Source organism: Brassica rapa, chromosome A08 (assembly GCF_000309985.2).
Source record: "Brassica rapa cultivar Chiifu-401-42 chromosome A08, CAAS_Brap_v3.01, whole genome shotgun sequence".
NCBI lineage: Eukaryota > Viridiplantae > Streptophyta > Magnoliopsida > Brassicales > Brassicaceae > Brassica > Brassica rapa.
Genome location: NC_024802.2, coordinates 4,435,761 through 4,454,132, shown reverse-complemented (window position 1 = coordinate 4,454,132; position 18,372 = coordinate 4,435,761). Strand labels below are relative to the sequence as shown.

The window sequence follows — 18,372 nt, the reverse complement described above, 5'->3', positions numbered from 1 at the left end:
CGGAAGAAGCCACCTCTCTGATATGACTATTCATGGTATGAGCTCAACAAGAACTCAGATGATAATGCTTCTGCAAGGAATGAAGACATTATGAAAACAAAGTCCTTGCATGATTTAACCATGTTCAAGAATATTAGCTTTCACCAGGGACTTTTTCTCTCTGGCTCAAGGCTGGGGTGGGAGTATGCTGTTTCAGAGAGCGACTTTGATTTCATTCACAAGTATGATATGTTGGGTTTCCCTCCTTGAGCCCAAAACTAATCAAATCATAATCAAGCCTTAGCCCAAGAAGAAGAAGTATCTAGAGGAAGAAGAAGAGTGTGGAAGAAGAAGTGTGTAGAAGATGGAAAAGTCTCTAGAATTAGTTTGTAGCTACTCTCCCACTAGTATAAATAGGTGTGTTTAGTTCCATTTGTAATCATCCAAGAATCAAGCAAAGTAATAAAGAGAAAAAAAAAATTCAAGAAAGAGTTTTAAGAAAAGTTTCTAAAAGAATCTCCAAACATAAGCCTTAGTAAAAATCTATTTCCTAATATAAGAAGGTTATCTCGAACATAAACCGTCTACATTCCATCTTAACCGCTCGAAGAAAATATTATCCGCTAATTTTCCCAACAACTGGTATCAGAGCCAGGTTACCGGTTATCTTTGAAGAAGTGAAGATGGAGGCCACCGTTACCTTTGAAGGTGATATGTTCAAGCTCACGACGGACAACTTCTCTTATTGGAAACCGATGATGGAAGATCACCTTTATTGCAAGGATTTACATGAGCCCATCATCATGAAGGATAAGCCGGAAGGAAAGGATGATAAAGCATGGGAGATTCTTAATAGAAAAGCGGTTGCCGTAATACGCAAGTATGTCGACCGATCTCTCTTTGAACATGTATCTACCTACACAAATGCTTTTGAATTATGGACAAAACTTGAATCAATGATTCAAAAGAAAACACCTCGAAACAAAGCTCTTCTTGTTCGACGGTTGGTAAAGTTGGAGTACAAGGATGGCCAGAGCATGATGGAGCACTTGAACAATTTCAAGGGGATCGTAAATCAACTTAACAAAGTTGATATGAAGGTTGAAGACGAAATGCAAGCCTTTTTACTCCTTAGTTCACTACCGGAGAGTTGGGACACACTAGTTGTCACTCTAAGCAATTCAGCACCGGAGGAAAAGCTTACCATGGACACCGTCACTGATAGCCTTCTAAATGAAGAAGTTCGCAGGAAGGAGCGAGGTTCGAGCTCTTATTCAGAAGCTAACATTGTTGATAGACGGGGTAGAGAAGAGACTCGTGGTCACAACAGAAGCAGAGGACGAGACCAATCTCGAGGAAGATCCAAGTCACGTCCAAGAGTTACCTGCTATTATTGCGGCAAGCCGGGTCACATGAAGTCGGAATGTCGGTTTTTCAAGAAAGACAAACAAACCGGTAATATCAAACCAGACCGGTTCAATCCTACAAAGAAGCATGAAGACAAGACTACCACCATTGTGGAAGACCAGAGCGAAGAATTATATCTCATTGGAGAATGTAATCTTAGTTCTGATGATAGTTCATGGATTGTTGATTCTGGTGCGTCTTTTCACGTTACCCCTCATGGAAGCTTCTTCACAACCTACCAAAGTGGTGACTTTGGTAATGTTCAAATGGGAAATCAAGGAAGAAGCAAGATCGTTGGAAAGGGGGATGTTATTCTTACATCAAACACGGGATGTAAGATAGTTCTCAAAGATGTGAGGCATGTTCCCGACATTCGGCTCAATCTCATATCAACCGGGAAGCTCGATGATGCCGGTTTCGATAGCCACTTTGGCAGTGGCAAATGGAAGCTAACCAAAGGAAGTTTGATCATGGCTCGAGGAATTAAAGAAGGCTCATTATATGTGACTCAAGCCAAGCTTTGCAAGGAAGAAGTAAATGTCGCAAGTGATGATATAGATATATGGCACCGAAGACTCGGGCATATGAGTGAGAAAGGTTTAAACATACTTTCTCGCAAGAAACTTCTTCCTGATATGAAAGGCCTCTCTCTCTCACCATGTCATGATTGCTTAGCCGGAAAACAACATAGAGTCGCTTTCCGAAGATCGTCTACCCCTATGAGAAGAAAGCATATTCTTGATCTTGTGCATACTGACATATGCTCCATGTCCGAGAAATCCAATGGAGGGGCATCATATTTCGTCACCTTTATTGATGACCATTCAAGAAAGGTATGGGTATACCTTTTGAAAACAAAAGATCAAGTTCTTGATGCTTTCAAGGAGTTTGTTGCCCAAGCAGAACGAAGTACAGGTCAAAAACTCAAGTGTGTTCGATCTGACAATGGTGGAGAGTATCGAGGTTCCTTTGAAGCATTTTGCAAAGCTCATGGAATCAGAATGGAGAAGACACCACCAAAGACGCCACAACTGAACGGGCTAGCTGAAAGAATGAATCGAACGATCACAGAAAGAGTTCGGTGCATGCTCTCTCACGCTAGACTATCCAAGCCATTTTGGGGAGAAGCCATAAAGACTGCAGTGGACGTCATAAATCTCACACCATCAGTTCCTTTGGAAGGCGATGTCCCGGAGGAAGTTTGGTCGGGTAAGAAGGTTTCTTACAACCATTTAAAGGTGTTCGGTTGCAGAGCGTTCGTCCATATACCTAAGGATGAACGAGCCAAGCTAGACTCCAAGACTAAAGAGTGCATCTATCTTGGGTCACCTAGAGATGATTTCGGCTATCGGCTTTGGGATCCGGTTAACAGAAAAGTTATCCGGAGCAGAGATGTTGTTTTCTTCGAAGATCAAACAATCGAAGACATCAACAAATTAAAGAAACCAAAGCTAAGGGTTGTAAGGAATGAAGATTCTTATAAGCCCCAAGATCATGAACAAGTGATTGGAGATGATGGCGAAGGGATCCCATCATGGATCCGAATGGTGATGAAGGTGAAGAAGAAGATCAAGTGGAGCCAGAGGAAGAACATGAGCCAAGAAGGTCTGCAAGAGAGACAAGACCATCTGTAAGATATTATCGAGATGAGTACGTTAATCTTACAGATGAGGGGGAGCCTCAAAGCTATGAAGAGGCCATAGGAGACACTCATAAAGATGAGTGGGTTGAAGCCATGCAAGATGAAATGCAATCCTTGCATGATAATCACACTTACGAGCTGGTGAAGCTACCAAAAGGAAAGAGAGCCTTGAAGAACAAGTGGGTGTACAGGTTGAAGTATGAAGAGAGAAGCTCAAATCCAAGATACAAAGCTCGATTGGTTGTGAAAGGATTCAACCAGAAGAAAGGCATAGATTTTGAAGAAATATTCTCTCCAGTAGTGAAGATGTCCTCTATCCGAGTGGTTCTTGGTCTAGCAGCAGTTCTAGACTTGGAGATTGAACAACTCGATGTCAAGACGGCCTTACTACATGGTGAACTTGAGGAGGAGATCTATATGGAGCAACCTGAAGGATTCAAGGTTCCAGGAAAAGAAGACTTGGTGTGCCGATTAAAAAAGAGTCTTTACGGCCTCAAGCAAGCCCCAAGACAATGGTACAAGAAGTTTGACTCCTTCATGGTGGATCACAACTTCAAGAAAACCAAGAATGATAATTGCGTTTTCATAAAGAAGTATGAAAGCGGCGACTTTCTCATATTATTGCTCTATGTTGACGATATGTTAATTGTTGGCCAAGATCGCAACAAGATAGCCGCATTGAAGAAATATTTGGGAACGTGTTTTGCGATGAAAGATCTGGGGCAAGCGAGACAGATTCTTGGAATGAAGATCACTCGGGATAGACCAAAGAAGCTTTTATGGCTGTCCCAAGAACGATATGTGGAAAGAGTGTTGGAGAGATTCAACATGCACAAAGCAAAGCCGGTGAGCACTCCACTTGGTGGACATTTCAAGCTAAGTTCAAAGCAAAGTCCAACAAGTGAGAAGGAGAAAGAGGAAATGAAGACTACCCCATATGCATCAGCCATGGGCAGTCTCATGTATGCTATGGTGTGCACCAGACCCGACATTGCCTATGCTGTAGGAGTTGTGAGTCGCTTTCTAGCGAATCCAGGAAAGGAGCATTGGAAAGCAGTTAAGTGGATCCTACGCTATCTACGAGGTACAATGAAGAAGTGTCTATGTTTTGGCAATGTAAAATTGGAGTTGAACGGTTACACCGATGCAGATTGGGCTGGTGATAAAGATTCAAGAAAATCCACATCAGGATTTGTAACTATCTTTGCAGGGGGAGCTGTTTCATGGCAGTCGAAGCTACAAAAGTGTGTTGCCTTATCCACCACGGAAGCAGAGTATATCGCAGCAACGGAAGCGTGCAAGGAGATGCTATGGATGAAGAACTTCTTACATGAATTGGGAGTGAAGCAAGACAAGTACAACTTGTTATGTGACAACCAAAGTGCTATTCACCTAGCAAAGAATCCAACGTTTCACTCCCGCTCGAAGCACATCGACATTCGGCATCATTGGATCCGAGAAGTTCTTGAAGAGAAGCTCATACATCTCAACAAGGTACACACTGACGAAAACTGGTCAGACTTTATGACCAAGGTATTACCGATCAAGAAGTTTGAAGATTGCTGCATAGGCACCGGCATGACAACGGTTTCGGACTAAGTCGGGAAGGGGGAGATTTGTTGGGTTTCCCTCCTTAAGCCCAAAACTAATCAAATCATAATCAAGCCTTAGCCCAAGAAGAAGAAGTATCTAGAGGAAGAAGAAGAGTGTGGAAGAAGAAGTGTGTAGAAGATGGAGAAGTCTCTAGAATTAGCTTGTAGCTACTCTCCCACTAGTATAAATAGGTGTGTTTAGTTCCATTTGTAATCATCCAAGAATCAAGCAAAGTAATAAAGAGAAAAAAAAAATTCAAGAAAGAGTTTTAAGAAAAGTTTTTAAAAGAATCTCCAAACACAAGCCTTAGTAAAAATCCATTTCCTAATATAAGAAGGTTATCTCGAACATAAACCGTCTACATTCCATCTTAACCGCTCGAAGAAAATATTATCCGCTAATTTTTCCCAACATGATACTCTCACGTAAAGATGATTTTTGTGTTCTTGTGCCTAAACAATGCTATGAATACAATCTTTTTGTGTGTTTTAGTATACATTGCTATTATGCTAGAGATAGATCAAGGCTGATGCAATGGGTTCACCTGTCGTTGTTGCTTATACAATGGTTTAAACTGGAAAGGAAGAGACTTCCAATTGGAGACGCAGCTTGTGGAATGTTAGTTACCTCGGTAGCTGTTAAGTATAAATGCAATGACTCTGAAGTGATCCACTTGTCATGTATCATAAGATTGAGATATAATGGAGTAGTCAAAGTAGAATTATTTTCATTGGATCTGTGATCTTTTGGTAGTCTCAGGACCTGCTGTGTTAGCCAAAGGCATTCCTCAACATGTAGCACCTTTATGTTCTATATCTGGAAAGTGGAAACAGTTTGAATAACATCTCATGAAAACAGCTTCACCGAGGTGCTGCTCAAAGGTCCATATTGAAAGAAACATGGCTCTATATATTCTGCATATGAAAGACACACATATCGACAAAGCCAACCTAAGAAGATATTTTCCAATTAAGGGGGCTGTGTTGCTAGGTCGTAAAGCTTGTTCTGATATTGGTTTGTTTAGTTTAAGGTGAAAGCTAGTGAGCAATTCAGATTGAAATGATTTTTATTAAACAGTTATACCATGTCGTTACCGATTTGAAACCTCAGATACTACATACTAAATTGGGATCCTAAAGGTTAACGGACAAAAACGTTAATGAACAGACACTAAACGTTAATGAACAGACACCCAGCGAGGTCGCTCCCGAAGCCCAGAGCGACGTGCTGGAGCGACTTGCCGAGGTCGCTGCGCGTCGCCTATCTGCTCGAATTCATGTTTTCTCAAGGGCCTTTTTGTCATTTTATTATGCACGTTTTTTATTCTGAAAACCTATGTTTTAATACTCTGTAAGCCACCAAGAGGGGATTATCTTTGTTCTTAGAAAAACCACCAAAAACCTTTGGAAAGTCATCTCTTTGAATCAATTGATCAGTTTATTATTGAGAATTCTGTGTTCTTATCTATTTTTCCTGTGTTTCTCTACATGATTAATCTGAAATCCAACATGGGTTTAAGAGGAATCATGGAGATTAGTGAGTAATCCCTTTTGAATTCATGGGTTAGGGAGATTGAGGGTGATTAGGTTAGAACTAGGATGTTTTAGTGTAGATCATTCATATTTCCTTGCTAGTTGAGTGAGCATAATGCATCTTCTGAGTTGGCCACTCAGTAGTTGAATCTTAGGCATTTCCCCCCGAAAGGTGTTCGAGGAAATGCCCGAGACAACTCTTCTTAGCTTTTAGCATACTTTGCCAAAGACATTTGTTGTTAGAGGTGCTAAGATAGCCATTGGACTTGCTGGTTATGATTGCTTTCATATTATTCAACCAAAGACATTTGATGTTTGAATTGTGTTAAGTAAATGAACATTCATCTAGACATAGAGTTTGTTTAGGATTGTGTCCAAGCTTAAGGTTAATAGATTGATTGATCGTTTGCCATCTTTAGTTCGAAACTTGATCACCCGAGGTCTAATCCCTATATCCATGAGTTCTCTTTTCCAATAGTTAAGAAAGTATCATTTAGTTATTTCTTTTAATTAGTCATAGTTTAAAAACCCATCTAAATCATTGATTGCACTTAGATTAAGTGATTACTTGCATTCTCGGTGCTTTGATATCTCTCAGAACTGGTTCGACAATCATTTATACTACAGCATTTGTCTTAGGAGCCTTGAAAACTCCTAACATCAAATTGGCGCCGTTGCCAAATTCTGAGTAGATTTAAACATTGAGATTTAGTCAATTGCTTGAGACTAAGTCATTTTTATTTTCTTTTGTTACTGACTCTTCTTCACCTCCCTTTAATCTACAGGTGTATGAACTTGCGGAGCAGGGGTCCATCAAACCTAGTTCCAAGAGCAGCAGACATCAGAGCTTTAGAGAGAGAGTGTGCTAGAAAGAGAAGAGAAGAAGAACATCAGGCTCAATCGCAGAGACTGAACACTGACATGGGAGACGTTCATCAAGAAGATGCTGGCGTCAATGGCGCTAACAACAATGGTCCACCTAACCAACAGCGAGCAGCTCGACCCATCGGCACTTACGACCGTCCAAACATTCATGGTCATAGATTGGGAATCCGAGCACCCGCTGTGGCAGCCAACAACTTTGAGATCAAGTCAGGACTCCTCAACGTGATTGAGAACAACAAGTATCATGGCTTGGCTCTAGAGGATCCATTTGATCACTTGGACAGGTTCGACAGCTACTGTGGGTTGTCAAAAACCAATGGTGTGTCCGAAGATGCTTTAAAGCTCAAGCTATTCCCTTTCTCTTTGGGGGATAAGGCACGTCAGTGGGAGAAGTCTCTACCCAGCGACTCCATTACCACTTGGGATGACTGCAAGAAAGCATTCTTGGAGAAGTTCTTCTCTACTTCAAGAACTGCTAAGCTGAGAAACGAGATCTCCAGCTTTCAACAGAAGGGCTTGGAAGGTTTCAGTGAAGCCTGGGAGAGATTCAAGGGCTACCAAGCTCAATGCCCACACCATGGTTTCTCTAAGGAGAGCTTGCTGAGCACATTCTACCGTGGTGCTCTCCCTAAGTACAGGGCCAGACTGGATACAGCTAGTAATGGGTTCTTCTTGGGGAGAACTGAGGAGGATGCAGAGGAGCTGGTTGACAACATGGTTAAGAGTGATGCAGTCTACAGTGGAGACCACGACAGAGGCAGTAGAACTGATGATAAGCAGACGAGGAAGGAATTGAAGGCTCTACAGGATAAGATAGACATCCTCATTGCTGATAAAGCTACCCAAGAGCAGCTGCACTTTGTTGGCAACCCAAGCCAAGAGACACCAGTTGTTGTCCATGAAGTTGAGGGTTTGGAAGGTCAGGAAGAGCTGTGTTTCATCAACAACAATGGTAGCTGGTACAAGAAAGAACCCAACTTTCAGTACAACAACTACCAACAGAAATCCTATTCCAACAACCAACAGAGTGGTTATCAGCCTCGGAACAATCAGCAAGGCAGCTATCAACCTCAGCAAAACCCTCCTCCTGGATTCAACAACAAGGGCAACCATTCTTCCCAACAACATTCTAATCCCTCTACCTCCACTCCTCAAGTTAGCAGCACTGATGCTCTACTGAAACAAATCCTGGAGTCTCAAACAAGAAGTGAGAAGCATGTTGGCTATGAGTTGAAGAATCTTCACTCAAAGATTGATGGGAGCTACAATGAGCTCAACAACAAGTTCAGAGCTTTGGAGAACCAGTTTGCTGCCATGAACACTCAACAAAATCGCCAACAAGGTTCTCTACCTGGAAAATCTGAGCAAAACCCCAAGGAAACCATGAAAGCTATCACTCTCAGGAGTGGTAAGGAGTTACCTCAGAGAACTCTCACCAAGGATGCTGAGAAACAAAGTGAGGGGGTTGCCATCACCATAGATGATGAAGTGGTGATTGTTGATGAGAAGATCAATGACGAGATCTTGGAAAAGATAGTGGAAGCAAAAGGAAAAGGAAAGGTTGGAGAAGAGAAGAAAACAGTTAAAGATGGTGAAGTTGTCACTCCTGCAAGTGAAAACTCTTTTGTTCCTCCTGCCTATGAACCCAAGCTTCCATTCCCAGGTCGATTCAAGAGGCAGCTGCTAGAGAAGTACAAAGCTTTGTTTGACAAGCAAATGAGTGAAGTCCAGGTCACAATGCCCATTATTGACGCTTTCATGCTGATCCCTCAGTACAGCAAGTTCCTCAAAGATGCTGTAGCTGCAAAGAAGAAAGAGATGGAGGGCATGGTGATTCTCACTCATGAGTGCAGTGCTATCATTCAGAGACTGGTCATTCCAAAGAAGCTAGAAGATCCAGGATGCTTCACATTACCTTGTGCCCTTGGACCTATGGTATTTGATAGATGTCTCTGCGATTTGGGAGCTAGTGTCAGCTTGATGCCCCTATCTGTTGCTAAGAAGCTGGGTTTCACTCAGTACAAGAAGTGTAGACTTTCTCTGGTATTGGCTGATCGTTCAGTGAAGTACCCTGTGGGTATCTTAGAGGACCTCCCAGTAATGGTTGGAAATTATGAGATCCCTACAGACTTTGTGGTGCTTGAAATGGGTGAAGAAGCTCAAGATCCTTTAATCCTTGGAAGACCTTTCTTAGCCACAGCAGGAGCTATTGTTAATGTTAAAGAAGGCAAGATTGATCTCCATCTGGGTAAAGGGCACGTTCTGCATTTCGACATCAAGGAAGTAATGAGGAGGCCAACAGTTCAAGGACAAGTGTTCTACATCGAAGAGATGGATGCCCTTGCTGATGAACTCCTTGAAGAGTTGTCACTAGAGGACCCTCTACAGCATTCTTTAACTGTAGAGAAGGAGACTGAGGTGATTGAGAACCTGGAGAGTACTGCCTATGGGATGATGCTGGATTCACACCAGGCGTTTTTCAGTAAGGACCAGTACGAGGAGCTTCCACAGATGGTTCACCAACAAGTCTCAGTCACTCAACAAGAGGACAACCAGCAGGATGACTGGAGTGAACTTAAGGCACCTAAAGTGGAGCTTAAACCTCTTCCCCATGGTGTAAGGTATGCATTCCTTGGTCCTAATGAAACTTACCCTGTCATTGTGAGTAGTGAACTTACTGAAAATGAGCTATCTGAACTTTTGAAAACACTTAAAAGATTTAGAAAGGCAATAGGTTACTCACTAGATGACATCAAGGGGATATCACCCTCTTTGTGCATGCATAGGATACATCTTGAGGATGAATCAATGACTTCTATCGAGCATCAAAGAAGGTTAAATCCTAACCTGAAGGATGTTGTAAAGAAAGAGATTCTTAAACTCCTAGATGCTGGTGTTATTTACCCTATCTCAGATTCTAAATGGGTATCACCTGTGCATGTTGTACCAAAGAAAGGTGGTATCACTGTGATCAAGAATGACAAGGATGAATTGATACCAACAAGAACCATCACAGGTCATAGAATGTGCATTGATTACCGAAAACTAAACTCTGCATCTAGAAAGGATCATTTTCCACTACCATTTATTGATCAGATGCTTGAGAGACTTGCAAATCACCCATTCTATTGTTTCCTTGATGGGTACTCAGGATTTTTCCAAATCCCCATACATCCCAATGATCAAGAGAAAACGACATTCACATGTCCCTATGGTACCTTTGCATATCGAAGAATGCCATTTGGACTATGTAATGCTCCAGCCACCTTTCAAAGGTGCATGATGTCAATTTTCTCTGATCTAATTGAGGATGTTGTGGAGGTATTCATGGATGATTTCTCTGTCTACGGATCTTCGTTTTCTGCTTGTTTGTCAAATTTGTGCAGGGTCCTACAGAGATGTGAAGACACCAACCTTGTGCTGAATTGGGAGAAGTGTCACTTCATGGTCAAGGAAGGGATTGTGCTAGGACACAAGATTTCAGAGAAGGGGATTGAGGTGGATAAAGCCAAAATCGATGTTATGGTTGGTCTGCCTCCACCAAAGACAGTGAAAGACATCCGGAGTTTTCTTGGTCATGCTGGATTCTACAGGAGGTTCATCAAGGATTTCTCCATGATCACTAGACCTTTGACCAGACTGCTGTGCAAGGAAGCTACCTTCAGTTTTGATGTAGAATGTCTACAAGCTTTCAAGAAGCTGAAAGGTGAACTCGTTAGTGCCCCAATTGTCCAGCCACCTGATTGGGATCTCCCTTTTGAGATCATGTGTGACGCCAGTGATTATGCTGTGGGAGCTGTTCTGGGGTAGAAGAAAGATGGCAAAACCCATGTGATCTATTATGCCAGCCAAACCCTCAATGATGCCCAGATGAAGTATGCCACAACAGAGAAGGAGATGCTGGCAATTGTTTTTGCCTTTGAGAAGTTCAGGAGCTACTTGGTTGGGTCTAAAGTCATTGTCTACACAGATCATGCCGCCTTGAGACACCTTTTGGCCAAGAAGGATGCAAAACCCAGGCTTTTGAGGTGGATCCTTTTGCTCCAAGAGTTTGATATGGAGATCAAGGACAAACCTGGAGTTGAGAATGGAGTAGCTGATCATTTGTCCAGGTTGAGGGTAGAGTCTGGTATCCCTATTGACGAAGGACTTCCTGAGGAGCAGATCATGGCTATCGAAGCAGTGATAGCAGTTTGCGAGACTGGTAGGAAGCTGGAAGAAGTCAAAGCAACAGAGGAGAAAGAACCTTGGTATGCTGATTTGGTGAACTACCTAGCCACAGGAAGAGAACCTTTGAATCTTGTAGGGTATGCCAAGAAGAAGTTCTACAAGGATGTGAAAAGATATTACTGGGACGAACCCTACCTCTACATTCTCTGCAAAGATCAGCTTTATAGGAGAGTGGTTGCAAATGAGGAGATTGATGGGATCCTTGCACAGTGTCATGGATCATCCTATGGAGGTCACTTTGCCACCTTCAAACAGTTGCAAAAGTATTACAAGCTGGATTCTGGTGGCCACATATGTTCAGGATACACAAGACTTTGTTTCGAAGTGTGATTCTTGCCAAAGAAGAGGAAACATCACCAAGAGGAATGAGATGCCTCAAAATCCAATCCTTGAAGTTGAAGTGTTTGATGTCTGGGGTATTGACTTCATGGGACCATTTCCATCATCTTTTGGCAACAAATATATCCTTGTGGCTGTTGATTATGTCTCCAAATGGGTGGAAGCCATTGCAAGCCCACAATGATGCTAGAGTTGTAATCAAGATGTTCAAGAGCATCATCTTCCCAAGGTTTGGAGTTCCAAGAGTTGTAATCAGTGATGGAGGTTCCCACTTCATTAACAAACTGCTTGAGGGACTTCTCAAGAAGAACGGTGTGAAGCACAAGGTGGCAACTCCTTATCATCCCCAAACAAGTGGCCAAGTTGAGATTTCTAACAGGGAGATCAAATCTATTCTGGAGAAGATTGTGGGGATTACAAGGAAGGATTGGTCTAATAAGCTTGACGATGCACTTTGGGCTTATAGGACAGCGTACAAGACACCACTGGGTACCACACCTTTCAACCTAGTGTATGGGAAAGCTTGCCATTTGCCAGTGGAGCTTGAGTACAAGGCACTATGGGCAATAAAGTTGCTGAACTTTGACATCAAGAGTGCCAAGGAGAAAAGGCTCTTTCAGCTACATGAGCTTGATGAGATAAGATTGGATGCTTTCGAGAACTCAAGAATCTACAAGGAGAAGACTAAGGCTTTCCATGACAAGAACATCCTGAAGAGAGAGTTTAAAGAAGGAGACCAAGTTCTTCTCTACAACTCTAGGCTGAAGTTGTTTCCAGGAAAGCTTAAGTCAAGGTGGTCCGGTCCTTTCAAGGTCAAGGAGGTTAGACCATATGGAGCAATAGTTTGTGGAGCACTGATGGAAGAGACTTCACAGTCAATGGACAAAGGGTTAAGCTCTACATGGCTACTGCACCAGAGGAAGATGGGGTTTCAACTCCACTGTCTGATCCTACCCCGGCCTAATCTAAAAGGAGGCAAAGTCAAGCTCGGGACTTAAAACAAGCTCACTTGGGAGGAAGTCCCATGCGTATCCTTGTACATATTGCATTGGTATTTCCATTTTTCATCTTATTGCATAAAAAAAAAAAGAGAGAGAAGTTGTGTGCAGGTGCTTGATCGGTTCATTTTGAGCAGGAGTCGTGCGTGGGAGCGAGGTCTCACAGCGACACCTCAAGGTCGCTCCAGCTGGGAGCGAGGTTTCGAGAGCGACACTCCATGGTCGCTCGCGTTTTCGTCGTCGGATCAAGAAAAAATCGCCTCAGAGCGAGGTCTCGGAGCGAGGCCGAAGGGTCGCTCCAGCTGGGAGCGACATTATGGGAGCGACACCTCGGAGTCGCTCGCGTTTTCGACGAAACGGAGCTCAAAAACTGACCCGGAGCGACGTCCTAGAGCGACACCTTGAAGTCGCTCCAGCCCAGAGCGAGGTTTCTAGAGCGACACTTCAAGGTCGCTCGCGGTTTTGTCGAAACACGACGCGAGGAAACGACTCGGGAGCGACCTCTCCCAGCGACACCCTCACGTCGCTCCCGAACCGGTCCAGGTAAGTTTCCTAACTCTAAACCCCGGTTTAATTCAAGTAAACCGACCCTAACCACCCTAGACCGAACCGGACGACCCTAACCCTACCCCAACCCCCGCGACTCTATCTCTCTCACTCTCCTCCTCTCACAAACTCACAAACTCTCTCAAACTCACCCACACCAAAAATCCCAAAACCTTCTCAATTCTCACCCAAATCAACTAGTTCTTGTTTCTAAACCAAGCTTTCGCCCTGTAGTCTATTCCTCACCACCCATTCACCATTTCCTTTCATCCAGAGCAAGGTATTGAGTTTTTAAATTCAAATTCGTAGGTCCATGAACCCTAGAATTTGAAAGTCGAATTTGGTCACTTTCTTGCTAGATTGTGGTGAAATAGACTAGGGAAAGTTTATCTATCAAGTTGGTGTTGAATTAATGGTGAAATTGAGTTTAATTTGCACTTTGGCAAAATTAGGGTTCATGGAATTAGGGATTTTCGAATTTGACCTTAATTGGGTGAGTTTGGGGTGAACTAGATGTGTTAAGGTGTTACAAGAGTGAGAATTGTTGCATTGTGTTGAACTTGAGTTTAAATTGATATTCATTTGTTAAGTTCACTTTGCAATTTTCTCTTGCAAAATCCGTTTTTCTTTACTTCCAACTACTTATCCCTTTTCAAGTTTTACTTCTTCAGGTGAAAATGGTTAAGAAGACAAAGGGAAAGTTGGAAGCTGAGAAGCAAGAAGCTGAAAGAACGAGTTTGCATAAGAGGAAAAGCTTTATCCGCGAGCCAACTGGGTCAGGGACGCAGAGAACCGTTCGACAGCAGACTTGGCTGCAAGGAAATCGCAAGAACAAGAGAAGAGGCTGGGAAAAGTGTAGCAGTTCCCACTCATGAGGAGAGTGAAACTGAGAGTGCTGATGAGCAGGCACCACGAAGAAAGCCAAGATGTCCAAGGGAAAGGGGTTGCTGTTGATCGAGACAGGGCAAAACTCCATCTGTGGAGGAGCTGTATGATCACTTGAAGAATGGGGTCACTTGGACTCCAACCAGGTTCGCCGACCTCGATTTGCTGAAGGAGTTGGGCCTAGATCCGATATTGAGGCGATGCTGGGACATTGAGATGCCAAAACTCCTCACCATGGCTTATCCTTTCTACAAGGATGTCACTTGTCGATGCTGGGACATTTGAAGATGCCAAAACCTCACCATGGCTTATCCTTCTACAGGATGTCACTTGTCAGTTCCTATCCTCTCTTGTGGTCACTTACCACGACACGGCGCATGTGAGGCAAGGATGGGGAAAAATCACGTTCAAGGTCAATGGAAGGGAATACAACATGAACTTCAAGGACATTGGGAGGGTCATGGGGTTCCAAGACCTAGAAGACCACTCACTTCCCAAGTGTGAGAACCTCCCCACAGAGCTTTGGAAGTTGATCACTGGAAACAGGCACTCTACCGGGGCTGACAAGAACTCACACATCCGACACCCGTCTGTACGCTACCTCCACAGATTGCTAGTCCATGCTTTCTACCCACGGAAGCAAGCTGGTAATGTTACTGAGGAAGACATGCGACTGCTCTGTCCGGCTATCCGTCCTTACGCTCAACCTGGAGTGTTACCCCTTCCCAGCACTGATATCTATGCTACCTTTGGGATGGTCAGTTTCTTTGTGGGCCGTCTCGAACACTACAGAGACTGGGCGTGGTACACCACTGATTCGCGCCCAAAGATGGGGATAGGCGGAATGATCACACCACTGCTCCAATTTCTGAATGTTCCCTTGGGAAAGGACGCAGCGGGGCCTAGGTTCATTGATGGCACCTACTTGAGGATTGCCACCTATTTCAGTGGGATGTATGGGAAGGACTACGTCTACCACTACTACTTGCAGGGCAAGCCAGTCGAGGTGGTTCTTCCAAACCGGAACCTGACGAGTTTAGAGATACCAGGAGCTGTCAGCTTCAACATTCCCCAGGAGTACTTTCTCGGAGAACACGGGCCTCTCGATCCAATTCAAGCAGCTTCATCAAGGAGAAGGAGTGTCCCTACGCAACCTGACCCGCCTGTTGCAGACACGTCTGAGCATATCTATGGACCTCCGCGCTACTACTTCAAGCCCCATGACGGAGTCCTTCCCCCTGGAGCTCTCCGTGATGCTCATGACCACATTGGTCGTCTCCAGAGGTGGAACAAAGCTCAGGACAGAACGATAGAAAAGCTGAAGGATAAGTGCAAGGCGCTCAGCAAGACTGTGAAGAAGCAGGCAAAGACTTCAGCCAAGTTCATGAAGAAAGTAGCTGATGTCTTAACTAGGGGAGGAATAGCTGGATGTAGCTCAGCCGATTTCGCTTTCGCGAACACCTCAAACCCCCAGCCCCACCCCCGCCTGATGCTCTTGGCTTCCCCCTCACTGCTGCGCAGCTTCAGCGTAAGTGGAGGAACCCACCCACTCAACCTTCCACTTCCGGCAACAAATCCCCATCCCTCGCTTCTTCTGACAGTGAGCACGAGATTGACGAGGTTGAGAGCCAGCCATGGTATGGAGGCTCCGGTTCAGCATCCGGTGGTTACTACACCACCTTCCCTCCTGACGACGACGATGCTGGGGCATCTGCCCCCACCTATTATCCATAGGAGGTACTTCTTTCTCTCCCTTGTATATACCTTTTCATTTTTTGCATATTAGTTTTCTTCTCGGTATCTCCTTCTTTCTTTGACAACACAGAGACTGTGTAACTCAAGTTTGGGGGAGGTACCAAGCATTTGATCATGTTTGCTTTGATTGTGTTTCATTTGAGTCATGCATTGCACACCTATTTGCATAAAAAAAAAAAAAAAAGATTTTTCATTTAGTTTGCATCATTTGCACCATTAGGAGAGTCTATAGCATATAGGTTGCATTCACTTGCATTGGGAGCAATGATTTTAAATGCCTTCTAAAGAACACTACGTTGCACCATTGAGTAGCCATGCACCTCTCGAAAAGACTTGTATGTTTCGAGCCTTGAAAACTCTTCTTGAAACTTGTTGATTGCTGAAACTCAGTCTTTGAAGCCAACTACAACCTTATTAGAATGAATGAACTTAATGCTTCTTGCTTAGGGTCCCTTGTGTACTGAGTCATGGCTATACACACTGGAGTTGTCACATCTTTTATGCCAATCTTTTTGACAAACTCTAGTGGTAGACCACTCCCAAAACCTTTCCTTCCTTTTAAGCTTTCATTGTTTGATGAGTGAGGCCTTCTTCGGAAAGTCTTACATGCGCATAATGTTGAGAGTATCGGGAACGACAATGCTTGATCTTCATTTTTGCTAGATTGGACACTCTTTTGTCTAGCTATAGGTGGGAGGGTGAGTGTTGTGATCATGATTTGGGAGAAATGAAAAATAAAAAGGATAGACTCTTTGTGCTTAAGTGAATTGATTTTCTGGGATAAGTAGAGAACCTCTAGCTCTAGTTTTGAAAAGTCTTGGCCCCCAACCTAAAAAAAAAAAAAAAAAAAAAAAAAAAAAAAGAAAAGAAAAAAAAAAAGAAAAGAAAGAAAAGGGGGCTAGCAAAGTTGTTAGGAGCTAAGAAATGTTTTGAGGTTGTAGAAAAATCCCTTGTAGATTTCAAAAAGAAAGAGTTAAAGTTCTTAGGATCTTTTGGTGAGAGATGTGAGTTGGGTTTGACATTTGGGAATGATTGTGTAATTGTATGTTTGGGAAAAGGGTAGAACAATGGAGATTGAGCATTGTATGCATGAGTTGGTCCCTTTCTTAGATATATTATGTGCAATGTCAAGGCTACTTGTTTTGAGAGTAAACCACCTTAAAGATCATATGTTTTGAACCTCTTGAATCACTTGAATAAAAGCCTTCCCTTACCCAACCAAATGACTTGGACCAACGGACCATTTGCAAGAATTCACCTGATGTTTTGTGCTTAATGAATGTGAGAGTTGGTTGATTTGAATGTGTGGATGCTTGATGATGAGTGTAGGGACAAAAGGAGTTGAGATAGGCCTAGAGAAGCTAGAGTGTAATAAGAGAGTGTGCTAATTATATTTGCTAGTTGTGTTTCTTTTGGCTATGAGCTCCCACCTTCAAACTCTCTCCTTATGAGTTCTAGAAAGTTCACTTGAGGACAAGTAAAAGAACAAGTTTGGGGGAGTTGATATCTTGCATATTTACATTGTTTTATCCATTATTCATGTGCATTTTCATCATATAGATTAGGATTTAGCCATGTCTAGGTTGCATTTTGCATACATATGTCTCTATCAGGTATTTGAGTACCACATGGAGTTTCTGGAGACATTTGGGTGCATTTGGAGCTCAAAGGAGGTGATTAGAGTGGTCTTTGGACGAGCACTGCCTGGAGCGACTTCTCGGAGCGACGGCATGAGGTCGCTGTGCACCACACCCGGAGCGACTCATCCAGAGCGACTGCACAAAGTCGCTCGCGTTTTCACATCCGGAGACACACATTTGACCTCGGAGCGACCTTCCAGAGCGACGTGCTGAAGTCGCTCCCGAAGCTTGGAGCGACCTTACCAGAGCGACAGGGAGAAGTCGCTCGCATTTTGGTTCTCGGAACACGAAACGCTCCGGAGCGACCTCTCGCAGCGACCAGCGAGGTCGCTCCCGAAGCCCAGAGCGACGTGCTGGAGCGACTTGCCGAGGTCGCTGCGCGTCGCCTATCTGCTCGAATTCATGTTTTCTCAAGGGCCTTTTTGTCATTTTATTATGCACGTTTTTATTCTGAAACCTATGTTTTAATACTCTGTAAGCCACCAAGAGGGGATTATCTTTGTTCTTAGAAAAACCACCAAAAACCTTTGGAAAGTCATCTCTTTGAATCAATTGATCAGTTTATTATTGAGAATTCTGTGTTCTTATCTATTTTTCCTGTGTTTCTCTACATGATTAATCTGAAATCCAACATGGGTTTAAGAGGAATCATGGAGATTAGTGAGTAATCCTTTTGAATTCATGGGTTAGGGAGATTGAGGGTGATTAGGTTAGAACTAGGATGTTTTAGTGTAGATCATTCATATTTCCTTGCTAGTTGAGTGAGCATAATGCATCTTCTGAGTTGGCCACTCAGTAGTTGAATCTTAGGCATTTCCCCCCGAAAGGTGTTCGAGGAGGAAATGCCCGAGACAACTTTCTTAGTTTTAGCATACTTTGCCAAAGACATTTGTTGTTAGAGGTGCTAAGATAGCCATTGACTTGCTGGTTATGATTGCTTT

The 18,372-nt window shown here is 43.4% G+C and overlaps 1 protein-coding gene and 1 non-coding gene across 5 annotated transcripts in view; both read right to left on the bottom strand.

The window, feature by feature from the left end:
- The window catches only part of LOC103833097, a 1,138,500-nt gene that overhangs the window by 818,458 nt on the left and 301,670 nt on the right, over positions 1-18,372 (bottom strand). The window lies entirely within an intron of this gene.
- On the bottom strand, positions 7,516-7,622 carry LOC117127639. Its single transcript, XR_004450659.1, has one exon. It is a non-coding gene; the product is annotated as a small nucleolar RNA R71 (small nucleolar RNA).